This window comes from Talpa europaea (genome assembly GCF_964194135.1).
Source record: "Talpa europaea genome assembly, chromosome: 12".
NCBI classification, from domain to species: Eukaryota; Metazoa; Chordata; class Mammalia; order Eulipotyphla; family Talpidae; genus Talpa; species Talpa europaea.
In genome coordinates, this window is record NC_140079.1 from 40,170,518 (window position 1) to 40,189,273 (window position 18,756).

At 38.8% G+C, this 18,756-nt stretch overlaps 1 pseudogene across 1 annotated transcript in view; it reads left to right on the forward strand.

Moving 5' to 3' along the window:
• The window catches only part of LOC311181507 (mitochondrial genome maintenance exonuclease 1-like), a 35,826-nt pseudogene extending 17,397 nt beyond the window's left edge, over positions 1 to 18,429 (forward strand). The window contains exons 3-4 of the transcript in view: positions 5,505 to 5,666; positions 17,739 to 18,429. The product of the transcript in view is annotated as a mitochondrial genome maintenance exonuclease 1-like (transcript). The remainder of the gene's footprint in view (positions 1 to 5,504; positions 5,667 to 17,738) is intronic.
• The last annotated feature ends 327 nt before the right edge of the window (positions 18,430 to 18,756 follow it).

Here is an 18,756-nt window from a genome sequence, read left to right on the forward strand (position 1 = left end):
GTTGTGTCCATAGCTTGGTTATGGGAAACAGTGCTGCAGTGAACATAGAGGAATGCATGTGTCCTTCCTTCAAAGAACTGTTTTGCAGAAGATGACTATATAAGTGGAGTCTCTGCACTAGCTTGGGGCAGCATTCCCTCTGCCCAACTGTGACTATGCAAGTGCCTCTTTTCACCAACTCTTTCCCTCTGCAGGGCAGCAGCTTCCTGACTGCCCGTGACTTGTCAAGGCCACCCGCCTGCAACCATGCAGGCCTCTCCTAGCAAACCTGTTCTTTCTGGGGCAGCTCTTCCTGCCCGCTTGTGTCTATGCAAGTGTCTTTAACTGTTTTATCCCTTCCCTAAATAAACCTGCCCTTTAAATATATTAAAAAAGTACTATTTTGTATTCTTTTGGTGGATACCAGGAGTGATTGCTGGATCATGTGCTAGATCTATTTTTAATGTTTTAAGAAACTTCCATGTTCCACATGGAGCCAGAGATGCAAAAGCAAAAGGCTTTATTGCTAGCTTAAGCGAGGGCCCAACTCTGCCTGGAGTACTGACACAGCAGGCTCACCAGGTTGAGAGAGGGACCCCCTCCCAGAGCAACCAGCTGTTTTTGTACTTTGTTGACAGGATGTGTGTGGGGAATTTTCACACCTGGGGCAAGGTCCACCCTGATTGGATAGCTCTCATGGTGCCAGCTAGGTTTCGCTTTTCCTTATGTTGTGGTTTCTGCCCAGAAACGAAACCTAGCTGTGCCCTTTTGAGATGGCAGTTATTTCTCAAAATGGCTGCAGTCTTGCTCATGTTACAATCCCCCCTTTTTCTTGTGCCTGCAAGGAGAGGGTAATCTTACCCTCATAGTTGTTTTTATTTTTGAAGCCTTTCTAAACTCTTCAGAGGTCCCCTCCTGCACTGTCCCTAAAACTGCCTAATTACCTTTACTTGCCCTATGTTTTATTTTTCCCCTTCTGCGAATGGAGCCCCTAACTGTAGTCAGGGAAAGGGGCGTCTTTTTGATCAGTAACTGCTTCCTGCTGAAAGTGGGCAATGAGGGAAACAGTCAGGGCTCCACCATAGGGCGACGATTTAAGGGACCTCGAAAGGACAGTGGAGGCTTTATAGTTTGATGATCTCCAGGCAAGAAATGACCTTGATGAGGGCATTGAGGGTGTAAGGCCCAAGCAAGAGAAAAACAAAAACAAAAATTTTTAGTTCAAGAGTGATGAGGTTACTTAATTTTACTGTAGTTATCAAAATGTGGCCCTCTAAATGTTAGTACATAAAATGTTAAGTTTAAACATAAGAAGGTAATCTTCCAAGATGAAGACTCAGGACATTAAAACTTTGATTATTATTTTTTATGTTTTATAAAACGGTCTTAAAGATATACTTTCATAAACATTTTTGGTGCAATTTTGTCAATGACAAAAAATACAAAGCTATCTTTTATTTTTTATTTTATAGATTAAAAACATGCCTTTGTACTGCTGACATAGATGGGTTTTATATAACCACTGAGACTAGGGATTTTAAGGACCATTGTTGGGCTAGTGCCCCAAACACCTGGAGATGTTGTAGCCAAAATGACAGAATCAGTGAGAACGAGGGCTTTAATAACATTTTTATCTTTTTTGTAGCAGCAGCTAGAGGAAGTTAGGAAAACAAAATTGAAAATGTACAAACAAGTAGTCTCACAGCAAGCAAGGTAGCAGTGCTGTAAAGTGTCCTGGCTCAGGCTGGCCATCTGTACTAGTGAGGGGGACAATGGACTAGTAGGTCAATCCAAAGAATTGGAGTAAGGCAGAGCAAGTGGCCCCTTATTTACCAAAAAGGTGATGATTTTTTTGTCTGCCACTTTTAGGATCACCCGAGGCTTATCCACATAAACAGTAAACAGGGGAGCCTGTCTTACCTCTGGGCTTCTTCAGAGAAGGTCTTTTCCTGCACCGGGTTTTTCATTAGAGGCGGCTGACCATCAAGCCTGTACTCCCATCCTGGCCTGTGGTTTGGGCTGGCCCCTCTCTGGAGAGTGGGACAGTCCCTCTTTTCAGTGCCCTGTACGATGGCACTGAAGGCATGGCCCTGGGGACAGCTTCTTGCAGCTGAGGTGTCCCGGTTGCTGGCAGTGGAAGCAAACTGGCAGCCCATTGAGAGGTTGAGGTCCCATGTCTGGACCTGCCGGGCAAATCAACGTAGTACCCGGGGGAGGAAGCAGGGGCTAGGTAGGACAGGGGTATGCAAGGAGTGGAGACAAAGCCAGGATCATTGCTAGTCTCCTTTATTCAGGATGTGTACAGTGTTATATAGGTTCAGAAGAGGAGGTCTCTCGTTATCTCGAAAAAGGAGAGACCACCAATACAAACGAGCCACAACAAGCAAGCAAGGGGCGGGGTTTAATCGTCATAATAGGAAACTTGAGACTGCACTCGGGCTAGCATTCAGTATCTGCTTCAGGCAAGAACCCGGATGTTCAGGTCGGGGCCTCTACAGTCCCGAATGCCCTAGGGCGCATGGGGCCTTGGGTAAGTCTGAGGTGGTAGAGTACTGTGATGGCAACCTCCATTTATTAGGCCTTTTTTTTGCCTTTTTCCCTCTTTTTTTTTTGTCTAGCCAGTCCCCTCCATATTACTGTAGGCCTTGAAGGCCGTGTCTAAAAGTGTTAAAAGGATTTTAGGCCCTTGATTCAGTCTCCGGAGCCTGCAACTGATGTCAGAACAAGGCTGGCTAAAAGATACATATTTTAATTATACATTTTAATAGATTTTATATGGTCTCTATATAATATTTTTTTAATTAGTATCTACATATAATACTGGAGAGAAAAATACAGAAAACACAGAAGTTATCATGCTGCCTCTCTTGTGAAGAAGCTAATTAGTTGTCTTTATCATTTTTGTTATTAACAATAAAACAGGTATTTGTTATAAATTATTTTACTTTATTTTGTTTACCTGTCCTGTGTCTAAAATGCTACTATTTTTTACATACATATTTTTACATATACTACCTTTTTGCCTGGGGCACATGGGAGAAAATAGTTGGTTCTTTCCAACCAAGCAATGAAAAGGCAATTGCCAAAATCCAGCAATGCACTACCAAAAAGGCAAGGGATTTCATAAAATACAAAACTGAAACTTTTAAATGTACTTAAGAAGCTAAAATTTTCATACGAATTTCTAACCAGAGTCCAGACTATTACCTTATCAAAAGAAGTTCAGATAAAAGCCAGAAGTAAGTTTGTTTGTTAGCACAAACCAGGTTAATTATTATTTTTTTTGTAGAGCATGAGCAAACACATTTAAACAAAGTAAAGTATTAATTTTTATCACTAAAACCTTAAGGCATGTATGCTTTAAACCATTAAATCAGTTGTTGTTTTTTTAACCACAATATTAGATTGCGATCTCAAAATTCAGAATTTTTTATAGGCGCCATTTATAATTAATCCTCCGGAGACAAAAAGCAAGAACAAAGAGATCTCTTGATTTTCATTTAAAATTTTTGGCCACGTGCACTAATTTTAAAAAATAGTTATTTTTACCAATATTTGCAAAAACACTGAGAAACTACAATTTAGTAAACTCCAGTTTTTTAGTAACAACTTTTTAAGTTTGACACATCCATCTAGCCAAGTTTTTAATATTTTTTTATATCAAGCAGGTTTTTTAATAACATAGAGGTTAGAATTTTTACATAGAACAAGTATTTAATTTTAATTCTTACTTAAACCTTTGCACTCCGAACCATTCTGGACATTGGCTACCAGGTACTCGACGCTACTTTGCGGTGGAAACATGCATTTACAGACCCTCGTATTATTTAGTATAATTTTGGAACCAAGTAACGTATTATAATGATATTGGACTTATATGATTGGGTGACATCGAGGAATGTATATTTGCAAAAAAACAATATTTTATTGTTTATAATTTTGTACAGTATGATAAGTTTTGTAACACTCCCCAATATGCATTGCAGGCTGATTAGTGCATGTTTGACATGTCTGTAGAGAGGTCTATCTGGAGCTCATCTTCACTACTACTTGTGTCATGAGACTCATTCGTGGTTGGACGCTTTGCCATTGTTCTAATAAAAAATATGAATAAATGCATGGGTTGAAAATTTCTAATTGTTATTACTAACTGACAAGATGATGTTTACCAAAATAGCTTTCACCAAACAATTTATTCACTAAGAAAAGAATCACTTTTCCGATTTTCTCCTCGTTAGATCTATGTGCACTGCTCGAAGCTTCAAAACAAAATGAGCTCAGTTTTGAAAATCATTTCCTCCAGATGTAGACTTGTTTATTTGTAATTATATATATCACTATACAGTGCGCGCTATGTTTGAAAACCGACCTTTCTTCTACAAACTCCCTTTATCGCTCTTTTCAAGTGGCGTTGCGAAGTGCTCGGACCGTCGTGAGCACGCACCTCACGTTCTCGCCCGACACAAAACCCGCTGACATTTCTTGTATATATCTTAGTAATTTTACAATATTTTGATTTAATTTCTTGTGCCATTTCAAGATAAAACTTCAGGGAAACATGCATGTCTCAAAAAGTTGCGTTGAAATAACTCAATTCCCCATAATCACTAATAAATTGCAATGTCCCCTGAGAGGGGACATCCGAGTGATATGCTAGAATTCCGATGTCCCCTGAGAGTGGACAGCAGAGTGCAAAGGGTTAAAACCTAGGGTCCAACGAAGACCATAATAATTTCAAAGTTAAGCAGTTTGTACTAACTTTTTTAGATAAAAAAACATTTCAAGTTTGTATTTTTAAGTAATTATTATTTGACTTTACATTGTTTTAGTTCTGTCTCACTGAAACCAAGTACATTTTTTAAGACAAAAGACATTTTTTCCTTTTCAGAACCATGTATGGGGAGGACAGGAGAAAAGGAAGAATACAATTTTCCTTTACGGTTTGCCTGTTTTCGGACTCTTATCAGAAATTAATTAGTCTGAATAAGAAACTAAACTTTTACAGGTCCAATAAGCAATTTAGAAGTTTTCACTCAATCAAAAAATTACCTTTTATGGCTTGTTAGCAAGTCCAAAGTAACTCAACAGTTTTTACCTTAAACAATTTAGACTTTAAGCTCTGAAAAACACAGAGAAATAGAACTTTTTTTCCCTAGAATGAACCAAAATAGTTTTTCAGGGTGGACAAAGGGAGAGTCCAATTTCCCCACAGGTGGAAGGCAGCAGAGACATACCAATGATCTCAACACTGGAGAAAAAGTTCAGGCAGCTGCTTGCTGAGACCACAGGCAGTCCCCCACCAGCCAGTTGTAGTGGGTCCCTTATTTTTTAGTCCCCAGCATTTTACTTTTTGCCTTGATTGTGACCAAAGATAGTGGGGTAGACACTGCCTGACCCATGATTACAAACTCAAATGCAACAAGGACAACAGACACCAGGAGACACGGACAAAAGACTACAGACAACAGAAACAGGCCCGCGGGCTTACCTGAGAGGACAGTGATCGTTTTCCAAATTTGCGTCAGTGTCCCGGCCTGTGCCTCAGGACCGGCTCCAGAAATCCCATGGGAACTGGCTCCGGAATTTCCATCAGAATTCCAACACCCCAGATTTCTGGATTCCTCATCGGAATTGGGCCTCGTATGCCCCAGAAAAATCTGAATTTCTCTGGGCGTCGGCCGTAGCAGGTTTGAGACGTCTCTCCAAACCCCGTGCCCCTGGTCGTCTGGCGTGTCCACCCAACACAGGAAGCCCATATACCAAGAATCAGATGTCCTTCTCTGGCCTAAGCCTTTCTCTGGCCACGTCGTGTAGTAATTGGTGATCCCAGATGAGCCCCCAAAATGTTAGGAGTTGGTGCCTCAACTCTGTCTGGGGTTCCCAAAGACCACACTGAGCCAGAGATGCAAAAGTAAAAGGCTTTATTGCTAGCTTAAGCTAGGGCCCAACTCTACCTGGAGTACTGACACAGCAGGCTCACCAGGTTGAGAGAGGGACCCCCTCCCAGAGCAACCAGCTGTTTTTGTACTTTGTTGACAGGATGTGTGCGGGGAATTTTCACACCTGGGGCAAGGTCCACCCTGATTGGATAGCTCTCATGGTACCAGCTAGGTTTCGCTTTTCCTTATGTTGTGATTTCTGCCCAGAAACGAAACCTAGTTGTGCCCTTTTGAGATGGCAGTTATTTCTCAAAATGGCTGCAGTCTTGCTCATCTTATAGTACAGAAGTGGGAAATTCCTGAGCAGTTATCTGGGGTGCACAGGTAGTTGCATACCAAGGAGGGAGTAAAGGGTCAGTAGTCATGGGACACCCCCCCCCAACCAGGTCCATTCTTCCCCATGGCAGGTACATGGTCTAACATGGAGCAAGATTCATACCAGGAACTGAGCAAAAGTCTCTTACTTAAGACCCCCAAGCTGCTTATCTGGTTGCACAATTTATTTTCTAATAATTTAAAGTGATTTTCTAATATGTCATTTTAAGTGTATCCTAGACTTGGAAAGATGGAAAGCTAACACGCAACCTATGAAGCAATCCACAGCCTCTGCAGCATGAGTTCGATCCCTGGCCAGGGAGCTACCCACATGTCACAGCAGACCTCTCCTGACTTGCCCACTGGTCCCCTCAGCAGTGTGTTTCAGTCAGTCTGCCTGTTCTGTTCCCTGCTCTGTCTCTGGTGCATCCTCTCACCCCCCCCCCCCCACACACACACCTCTGGCCTATACCCCAGTTCTTGTATACATAAATAACTTTTTTTAAAAAAAGGTGGAAAGCACCCCATTACCACACTCTTGAGGGGCCCATCTGAACAAATTCAAACAACATGGAAGTCAACACTAAAAAGAAATGGAAAAGATTGCATTTACTTTGCTCTTTTATGTCATGAAACTGTTACTATTCAGTTCATGATTTCCACATTTGCTGGCAGTCTAAGATTGTACAAAACAAATTTGTGAACAGAGAAATAGCTACAGGTGTTCATAGATCACTGCAACAAAATTTCAAGACACTTCTGTGATGAAAAGATATAGAAAACTTCCAATTTCTCCATTTTTACTCAATTAGGACATTGTTTAAAACTATACCCTCTATTTGCAGCTCTTCTAAATATCTATAGCTCCTTTCAGTGTTTCCACTGGAAGTCACAGTAGACTTGTATAGACACTGTTTTACATATAGAATTAACTCAGGAAAGGGCAAGAAGGATGCAGATCAAGGAAACTGTGTACCTGAATGGGAGGAACTGCATGGACCAATGATAATATTGCATACTCAGTCTACAGAGCAGCAAAATGAAAATGCCAAACACTATGACATTTTAAATATTAACAGGTAAATATAAAAATCCTCTCCTATAATGTTAAACCTCACAAGTCACTAAAAATTACCTGTGGACTACATCATTAGGAAATCTCACGTAGCATACACAATATAACATCCAAACTGACTGAGACTGCTACCCTCAGAGCAATGATAAATACACGCCCTAATCTCATTATCTCATGCTATTTTTTACTTCCCTTCAAAGCCCTTATTTATAGCTCATAAACCAAAGTCTTAACATTTGTCAGCCATCTCTTTTCCCAAAAAATACAAGCATCATGACAAGAAATTTGTTCATTTCATGCCACTGTACCCAAAACCTGAAACATCTTATTGGCAATAAATTGAGTGTGTTGAGTCTGAAATACCTGGCATATGAGGGATGCTAAAAAGTGTCTATACATTACACATGTAACAGTTTCCACCCAGCTTTCTCATACTATATTTTGATTTCTCTTCAAAAGGAATTTTCACATTTAAGAATGTCAGTCAATTGAAGTCCTTCACATCTGCTTACATTTGAAAAGTTAAATTCAGTGAGTCCTTTATATCTACTGAAAGGACTGGGATGACAGAAGCCTTCTCAGTTTTATAATTATAAGGTCCTCTTCAGTGTATAGTCTCACATAGCACTGAAAGTATGTGTGAAAAAATGACGTTTTCCACATAACAAATGAGAGTACTATCTAGCATGAATTCTTTCATGTTGTCTAAATAATGGTGGTTACTGAATGCCTTTTTACATGCTTTATACGTCCACAACGTTTCATTCCAGTGTGAGTTCTTCCAAGTATTTGGAAACCCAGAGAAGACCTAAGAGTCTTAACACATTGCTTCTATTCAGAAGGTTTCTCTTCAGAATGACTCCTTTCATGTACTTGTAATGAACAAGGAGAAATGAATGCTTCCACAAATTAATTACATTTATGTTCTCCTTTAGTGTGAATGTGCATGTGATGTTGAAGGCTTGAGAGAACAATACAGGTTTCTTAATATTTATAAGATTTCTCTCTTGTGAGTTCTTTTATGATAACAAAAGGAACTATGATCTCTGTAGGCTTTTCTGTATTCCTCGCAGTCATAGGGTTTCTCTCAGTATGAGTTCTTCCATGAATTTTTAAGAATCTCTGGTCTCTAAAGGCTTTACATTGTTTACATTCGTAGGGAGTCTCTACAGTATGAGTCTCATGTAGTTTTAAGGAACTCTGCTCTTTATAGGCTTTATCACATTGTTTACATTTATAAGGTTTCTCTACAGTATGACACTTTTAATGTATTTTTTTTTTTTTTTTTGGTGGGACCCTTGCCGGTAGCCGGGGATCGAACTGGCGCTGCAGAGGCTGCGGGCAGCCTTGCAACCCAGCGCTCAACTGCTGCGCCACCAGGGGAGGCCCCACTTTTCATGTACTTTTAATGCACTGGGAGAAATAAATGTTTTCACACATCCCTTACATTTATAAGGTCCTTCTCCTGTATGAGTGATCATGTGTTTTCAAAGGCTTGAGAGAAAAGTATAGGTTTTTGCACATATCTTACATTTATATGGTCTCTCTCCTCTGTGAGTTACTTTATGATTACTTAAGGAAATATAATAGCCATAGGTTTTTCCACATTCATCACATTTATAGGGTTCCACTCCAGTATGAGTTCTCTGATGTACTTTTAAGGAACTGATCTATTAAGGCTTTACTTTAAGAGGTAACATTAGAGGTACCTTAAGAGGTAACATAGTTCACATTCATAGGGCTTTTCTCCAGTATGAGTGCTCATGTGAGTATTTATTTATTTTTTTTAAAGATTTATTTATTTTTATTTATACAAGCACTGGGTACAGTCAGAAGCACGGGAGGGTGAGAGAATTCACCAGAGCCAGAGCAGGGAGCACAGCAGGCAGAAGGACCGAGGTACACTGCTGAGGGAAGCAGTGAGCGGCAGGAAAGGTCTGCGCGCCATGTGGGACCCTCCTCCGGTGGCCGGGAGCAGCCGGGGATTGAACTAGCACTGCAGAGGCTGCGGGCAGCTTCACAACCCAGCGCTCAACCGCTGCGCCACGGTGTGTGGGGGGCCCTCATGTGAGTATTGAAGCAACTCTGATCTCTAAAGGCTTTACCACACTGTTTACACTTAAAGGGTTTCAGACCAGTATGAGTTTTTTCATGCTTTTGAAGATAACGCAAACAAATGAATGCTTTGCTGCATACTTTACATTCATATGTTCTTTTCTCTAGTGTGAATTCTCTCATGTATCTGGAAACTTTGATTAGTACTGAAAATTTTCCCACATTGTTTACACTGATAGGGTGTTCCTGCAGTGTGGATTCTTTCATGTCTTACAAGTGCAATGGAAAATCTGAATACTTTCCCACATTCCTCACATTTATATGGTTTCTTTTGATATTTTGGAAATTCAGATGTTTTATATTCAGAGTGACATCTGATGTGCTTACTAAAGGATGAACGATATATGAAGACTTTCAGTTTGAGGTTTGGAATAAAGCTGCTGTTTCCTCTGTGTTGGCCACCATCTTTCTTTTCACAGAGTGTTTCTCCCATATAATTTCTGGAAAAAAGATTATTAATGGTTTTTTCATTCACCACTGCATATAATACATACTGTGATTTACAGGAAAAATACAGATTTCTTTTATTGTCTGAATCTTGAAACTGGACATACTAAATGGTATCAGGAGGACACCATTCCAACCTTTATCCAAACAGTTATACCCTTACACAGGTGTATCTCACTTTAATGTACTTCATCTTATTACACATCTTATAAATTGAAAATTTATGGTGATCTGCATCAAAGAGTCTATTAGTGTCATTGATCTAACTCATGGTTAGAAACAAAGGACTTTAAAAGTATGTACATTGTACTGAAAACATCATGCCATATAAATTCTCTAAAAACAGTATTTTGTAAATGTAAGCCTTATCTGCACTGGGAAAACCAAAGGGTCATGTGCCTCACTTCATTACCACATTCACTTCACTGCAATGGTCTGAAAACTAACCTGTGCTATCTCCTAGGTATGCCCTTGGTTTTGCAAACACTGAACATCTATATCACATGTAAGAAAGTATTTCTAGTAAAACTTTTATTAAAAATAAATTAACATGAAGCAGGGATTACTTGTTCTGTTAGCTCCTTTAAAATTTCTGAATGCGGGCCTCCCCGGTGGCGCAGCGGTTGAGCGCTGGGTTGCGAAGCTGCCCGCAGCCTCTGCAGTGCCAGTTCGATCCCCGGCTGCTCCCCAGCCACTGGAGGAGGGTCCCACATGGTGCGCAGACCTCTCCTGCCGCCCGCTGCTCCCCTCAGCAGTGTACTTCAGTCCTTCGGCCTGCTCTGCTCCCCGCTCTGGCTCTGGTGAATTCTCTCACCCTCCCGCGCTTCTGACTGTACCCAGTGCATGTATAAACAAATCAAACAAACAAACAAACAAATAAATAAATAAAACATGCCTCTATTAAAAAAAAATTTCTGAATGTGATTTCAGACTGCTCATGTGAGGCATTCCTTTCTACTGTAAGACTCACCTTAGTTTTCTCTAACTTGGGGACTGATGTTCAATGTCATGATTTTCCCATTTTTTCCCTAAAATACAAACCCAGAAAAAGGATTCTGATATTAGAAATCACACAAAAATTATTAGCTTGTAAATTCATTATGAGTTCTTTGTTAATTTACCAAAGTCCTGCCTTTCCAAATTCCGTACTTTTGACAACAGTGATGAGCAAGAAACACTTATCTTCTAATGAATAAGGTGATGGGATGTTATAGTTACCTATTGCGGTCAGATTCCAAAAGGTTTCACTCATTACATCTCTATAGAGTTTCTTCTGGCAAGCATTCAAAAAAGCCCATTCTTCAGGGTGAAATTCACAGCTACATCTTCATATGTCACTGAGTCCTAAAACATCCCAAATATGTGGACAATATAACACCTGAGACTGACAACACTATGCTTCATTTCCAGTTAAACTATAAGTGATCCTGCCATATTCAAACACTTATTCTATTATTTGATCATGGACAGTATTCTGTCCATGCCTAATTCCTAAAGACCATAACATGTGTTAAATATTTACACATTTTTGCTGGGATCACCTTACACTTTTATTCTCTCTAATTGGAAAGTCCAGTGCACATGGAGAAACAACACAAACACAATATAACTGAAACTAATATCTTTTTAGGTATGCTGCTGATTCGTCATAGAACATCTCTTTCATCATCTTTCTTATGACCCAACATTTATAGCACTCCATGAGGCAGAGTCAAATTTTAATGAGTAAAAATATAGAAAGAACTGGAATCATCTTCTCTTCCCATCACAAACATCAGAGTCTGGGAGGTCTGTGGAAATCACAATTTTAGGAAGGACAAGCTAATATACATGACGAAAAAATATAAATCATCTTGAGAACTATTTCTTTTTAGTTGTGTAATATATTCCACTTTCAGTTTTTCCTTTCTCTTTCTGTCCAATCTAATGAAGATGGAAAGTTCTCAATGTCCTTAATGAAGATGTTAAGTGCTGCACACTACAGAGGTATTTATGGAAGTCCATAATGTTTTAATGATGAATTTGCTCATAACAGCATACATAAAAGATTTAATGTTTTCCTCCAAAATTATATAAAATCCCCATTCTCCAAATTCAGAAGGAAGTTTCTCCTGACCAGTCACTACAGACAATGTCTTCCCAAATTCTAGTCTGACATTTAAGGAAATTAGAAGCTGTGATTTTCACACTGACCAGAAAAAAAATTGAAACGATCAAATCTTATTTGAAAATCAGTAAGTGGCAATGACAAATAAATATATCCAAAATTTGGGGAAAAAAGAATGAGAACATTTTAAAATATGTTCCAAATATTCTATCCTTAACATACAGTACTAATTATTTATTAGTCTATTATTTACTTCACCATGCATATTTACTTCACATGCACAAAAGCAAAATAAAGAATATACACACACCACCTATGACAGGACAGCCTTTTAAAAAACAGGTTTAATGTATCCACCTGAAAAAAAAATACAAAAGTAACAAGATTAAATAATGACTGAAATTTCCTACAATCAACGATAGTTGGCAAACTGTAGGAAACCCAGAAAACACAAAACATGATGGGGAACAGAAATGAACACCCAAGTAAATCTTATTTATATTAGTAAACAAGGACAAAATATTGAATGAACCAGAGGGAAAAAACAGACCTACTACTTTGTCTCCCTCTTATGAATAATTATAAGTTAAACTCCCCCTTATGAATAACAATAAATCTCCATAGGCAGAAAATCAAGAAGGACACAATGAACCAAACACCACCATGTAACAATTGGATTTAATCACAGTAGAATACACATTCTTCTCAAGATCACAAGGGACATTCACCAAGATAGAACACATATAGAAAGATCAACTTAACAATCAGGTTGAAAAAGCAGAAACTAATCAAAAAATGCTCTTAGACTACAGAGGAATTTATCCAGAAATAAATAACTGGAAGATAGTTGAAAAACCCAATAGATGAAGCTTCAGTAACATAGCTGTTAACACATGAAACAAAGAAGTCTCAACAAAGTGAGAGATTATTTGGAAGTAAATGAAATGAAAACATAACCTATCAAAATACCGCAGGATACATGAGTGCATTGTCTATAGAGAAATTTAGGTCTTTGTTCAAATACACTCAAAAAGGAAAGCTGTATAATCAATACTGTAACTACCCATCCCAGGAAACAATGAAAAGAAGAGCAAATTAAATGCATGACTTAGAGGTGAATAAGCTACACTTCAAGAAACCAATACATACACAATCAATGATATAGCCACTATAGGATGAAACCATTACAGGACAAAAAATGTTATCAAGCAACCCATCAAAACAGGTAGAGGAAATTTAGAGGTATATTCATAAGGAATAGCTTTTGGCAAAGCTCTACATTGTGTGAAACCAAGCATATATCATTCTAGAGAAGAAAAAAGCATGAGCCAAAGTCCATGGTGGAATATGGCAGAATTAAGTTTGGGATCACCATCTCTCCTAAAAACAACTATAAAAAATAATATTTGGTCATAGGAAAACCCTGATGCTCCATCCTGTCTAGAGCATCCCAAAACTTCCCTTGGAGATCTCAAATTAAGGTTGGTGGTTGCTGAGGGGAAGAAGTGGAAAGGAAGCTAAGGGGGACATGACTGGGAGAATATATACCCCACCAGGCAGAATGACCACTCAAAAAATGTAGGGGTAATCCAGGGCATTGTGAAATTCCCTGGTGTGACTTTGCTGACCAGTACATGAGCACAGACCACACCTGGGGCAGTGGGAACTCTGTGGATGCAGACCTAAGAAATTGGGAACTCAGCTAGCAAACCAGACGGGATGATCTAAAAGCAGTACTGCATGGGAAGCTTGTAGCAATATAGGTCCATGTTAAAAAAAAAACTCAAACAATCTTAACTCTGGATGAACTGGAAAAAGAACAAAAGCAACCAAAATTCAGAATAAGGGAAGAAATAATTAAAATTTGAGCAGAAATGAGTAAACTAGAAAACAAAGTCCAAAAGATCAGTGAAACTGAGTTGATTCTCTGAAAAAAATAAAACTGACAAATCATTAGCAACAATTATGATGAAAGTAAGAGAGCAAAAACTAATAGAATCAGAAGTTAAAGCAGCAAAATTACAACAGATACTGCAGAAATAGGTAGAATGATAATAAGTTATTACCAAAGTCTCTATGCAAACAGACAATCTAGAAGAAATGGACACATTTTTAGACCCATTTAATTTCCCGAGATTGAATCAGGATGAAGTAGAAAGCTTAAAAGATGCAATAACGAGGTGAAAATGAAAGAGTAATAAAATAAAGTCTTCCTAAGAACAAAAGTCTAGGTCTAGAAGGCTTCTCCAGTGAATTCTACCAAACTTCATAACCTAATACTGATCTTACTTAAACTTTTCAAAAAAAAAAATCAAATATGGTTGTTTGTGCCCTAGACATTAAGTGAAACATGATGGCTTCAGCGGAACCCAAAAATTAAAAAAGAATTTTGAAACCTTAATTCAAAAAGACACTTGCATGCCTATGTTCATCACAACACAATTTATAATAGCTAAAATATGGAAACAACCTAAATGCTCAAAACAGATGACTGGATCAAGATTGTGGTATATACACACAATGGAATGCTACTCAGCAATCAAAAAAGATAAACTTATGCCACTCGCAGCTGGAAGGGATTATGCTCAGTGAAGTAAGTCAGAAGGAAAAAGAAAAATATTGGATGGTTTCACTTATAAGAGAAACATAGGGAAACCATACCAGGGATCAGGGGAAAAAAAAGACAGAAACACAGGCAATCTATAAATTGGAGACATTCACCAGGGACAGGGAGGGAAAGGAATGATAATGGGAGGGAAGAACACAAGAATCTGTGGTGATGGCTCATGAGTTTCTTGGTGGTGGGAACTTTATGGGGACAACACCTGACAGGAGAAATCAAACATTGTACAAAAATGAACAATATGTGAAAATATATTAATAATTAAAAAATAAGAAAGGATTTTGACATTGCAATTAGACTAGAGGAGGTAAGAGATTATCTAAAAATGAAGGCATTTCATGACAAGCCCATAGCCAATATTATTCTCAATGGTGAAAAGCTGAAAGCATTTCCATTAAGATCTGGAACAAGACAAGGATGTCCACTCTCACCACTGCTTTTCAATATAATACTGGAAGTCCTAGCCAGAGCAATAAGACAAGAGAAAGACATACAAGGAATCCAAATAGGGAAGGAAGAAGTAAAACTATCACTATTTACAGATGATAAGATAATATACATAAAGAACCCCAAAAACTCCACAGAAAAACTAATCAACTAATCAATCAGTTTAGTAAAGTCACAGGATACAAAATCAACACACAAAAATCAGCAGCCTTCCTATACACAAACAATAAATCTGAAGAAGAAATCAAGAAAACCATCCCTTTTATAATTGAAACCAAAAAAAAAAAAATCAAATACTTGGGAATAACCTAACAAAAGAGGTAAAGGACCTATACAAATACAACTATAAAACACTGTTAAAAGAAATAGAAGAGACACAAAGAAATGGAAAGACATCCTCTGCCCATGGATTGGAAGAATTAACATTATCAAAATGACCATCCTACCAAAATCAATTTACAGATTCAGTGCTATTCCAATAAAAATTTCAATGATATTCTTCAAAGAAATAGAATAAATATTGGTTAAATTCATATGGAGCCACAAAAAACCCCGAACAGCCAAAGATCTGAAAAAAAAGAAGGGAATGGAGGCGTCATACGCACAGACTTCAAGCTATACTACAAAGCCATAATAATCAAAACTGCATGGTATTGGAACAAGAACAGACGTGGGCCAAAGGAACTGAACAGAAAATCCAGAAACAAGCCCACAGATTTATGGCCAACTAATCTTTGACAAAGGAGCAAAAATATGAAATGGAGCAAAGAAAGTTTGTTCAATAAATGGTGCTGGGAAAACTGGGCTGTTACATGCAAAAGAATGAAGCTTGACTACTACCTCACACCATGCACAAAAACCAACTCAAAATGGATTAAATAATTAGACATAAGACCTGAAATCATAAAATATATAGAAGGAAATATAGGCGAAATACTACATGACATGCACCTCAAAAATGTCTTTACAGACACATCACCCAAAGCAGTGATAGTGAAGACAAAGATAAACAGCTGGGACTACATCAAATTAAAAAGCTTCTGTACAGAAAAACAGACGGTAACCAAAACAAACAGACACACCACCGATTGGGAGAAAATTTTTGCGCACAACACTAATGATAAAAGACTGATCACAAAAATATACAAAGAGCTGATGAGACTCAACAAAACCAAAGTGAATAACAGTCAAAAAATGGGCAGAATAGCTAAAAAGAAACTTCTCTGAAGAGGAAATGCAAATGGCCAACAGGCATATGAAAAAATGTTCAACATCACTTGTAATCAGGGAAATGCAAATCAAAACTAAAATGAGATACCAACTTACACCAGTGAGAATGGCACATATAAAAAAAAAAACCAACTAGCAACAACAAATGTTGGTGAGTATGTGGAGAAAAAGGAACTCTCTTGCACAGCCGGTGGGAGTGCAAACTGGTCCAACCACTATGGAGAGTACTCAACCTGTAAAGATGGAGCTTCCGTATGATCCAGCGATTCCACTCCTAGATATTTACCCAAAGGACACAGAAACATTAATTCAAAAGGGCACCTGCACCCCTATGTTTATAGCAGCACTATTTACAATAGCTAAGCTATGGAAACAACCCAAATGCCCAAAAATAGATGACTGGATCAAGAAGATGTGGTACATATACACAATGGAATATTACTCAGCAATCAAAAAACATAAACTCATGCCATATCCAGCAACATGGATGGAGCTGGAAGGGATCATGCTCAGCAAAATAAGCCAGAAAGAAAAGAAAAATACCGAATGTCTCACTCATAGCAGGAATTTAGAAAACCTAAATAAGGAACCAGGAAAAAGACTAATTATAATAAAGTAAAAATCAAAATCAACAATCAACTATAAACCAGAGACACACCATGGGGGTGGGGGGGGATAAGGGAGTAGGATCAAAACAAGGGGTGTGGGAATTGTATGAGGACTATAACCAAGATGAAAATGCATATTTTGCAAAAATTAAAAATGATGTAAAAATATATAAAATTGGGCCTCCCCTGGTGGTGCAGCAGTTGAGCGCTGGGCTGGGAAGCTGCCCACAGCCTCTGCAGCGCTGGTTCGTTCCCTGGCCGCCAGCGAGGGTCACACACACACACACACACACACACACAATATATATATATGAAATTAAAATAATAAAAAAAAATAAAATGAAGGCATTTCATACCATCTGCAGGCAACTCAGAAGTTGAAAGGGTTTTTTTCTTGTAGTGTTACAGAGCAACCCCGATATAAAACTGGTTACCTGACTGGGTCCTCACCCACGTGCTTAAAGGGACTTAATAATGCTAAACTGCAGACACACACAAAAAGGTTAATAAAAGGTTTATTTACAAGGGAAGGGGAAATGGGAAAATGAAGAACTCAGGGAGAAAAGAGGGAGATTAGTTCATAAATGCATCCTACCCATCTGCTGACCTGGAATCCCAATGACCCACCGAGCTGGTGAAAAACCACGTGCTATCAGGCCAAGAGAGCAACCCCTACTTACATGGCTGGTTATATCCACAACAGAGAATCTGGGTGCTTAACTCTGCCCTCAGGTCCTCGAAACCCTCCCTTTGGTGATCATGGGATTTGTAGTTCCCAGTGTCTTGATGGAGTGGGGGTGGAGTCCACAAAGTCTGTATGGAGTTCGCTCAAGACATCCTTTCCCCCTCACAGTAGAACCAGATGTCTGTGTGGATTTCTCCACTTCCTCTTACTTATGTGACTGGGAAAAAATAGTGAACCCTTATGAAGAGGTGAATCAAGAAAAATACTTTAATTTGGTATGTTCTGTCTGGTTGTTCGGAGGCCAGGCTCAAACGCCAGAATCATTGTTGGAGGAAACTGCTTTAACATTTATGGACCTGTGAGTAAGAGCAAGCTCCAAAAGCAAAAAAGTGCTCCACAGAATTGGTTTCCTCTCTTCAATCTAGACAGATGCATAAAGCCAAATGCAATGTATAACCTACAATTACTTTGAAAATTCCTTTGCAAAGGAATATGACACCACGTGTGACTTTGGCAGACCATGACATTAGAACAGATTTTCTATTTGGAGCGGTGGAAACTGTGGATGATTCTGCAACTGGGAGAGAATGGCTTTGCTATATATACTTTAAACATATTTTTACAAAGAAAATGGTTCTATGAAGTCTTGGAAGCATACTTTCACCCCATGGAAACTTAAAAGCAAGAGATGAAAATCTCCTTGAAACTGACTACATTGAGGGCATCCAACTTATAAAAGATGTCAGTGCAGTGTAAGCTGTAGAGTAATGTAGGTCTGCTGGACTGTGTGGCTAAGTATCAGGGCAAGCTGTATTTGACTGGCTGGAAGACGCCGAAGAAACCAAAACCATTTATCTGAAATACATTTCACAAATGATAGAATATATTGGTGCCATAAGCAGTGATACCAACTGTAGCTTTCCGCTGCACCTCCCCCTGCAGTGACCCTCAGGGCTAATGGCTGTTGCCATGGTCCCTGAGGTCCGGCGTGGGCAAGGAACCATGCGCGCAGGGGGAGAACAGCAAACTCCCTAAGATGCAGAAAAGCCGAATGCCTGCCAAGAGATAACAACCACCAAAAGCTGCCACAAAGATGATTAAAAGAAATGCTGACCACCTGGAACCTTATCTCGCTTTCTCAAGGCCCACAAACTTATTCTGCTACAACTGTCTTTCTAAAATCTTT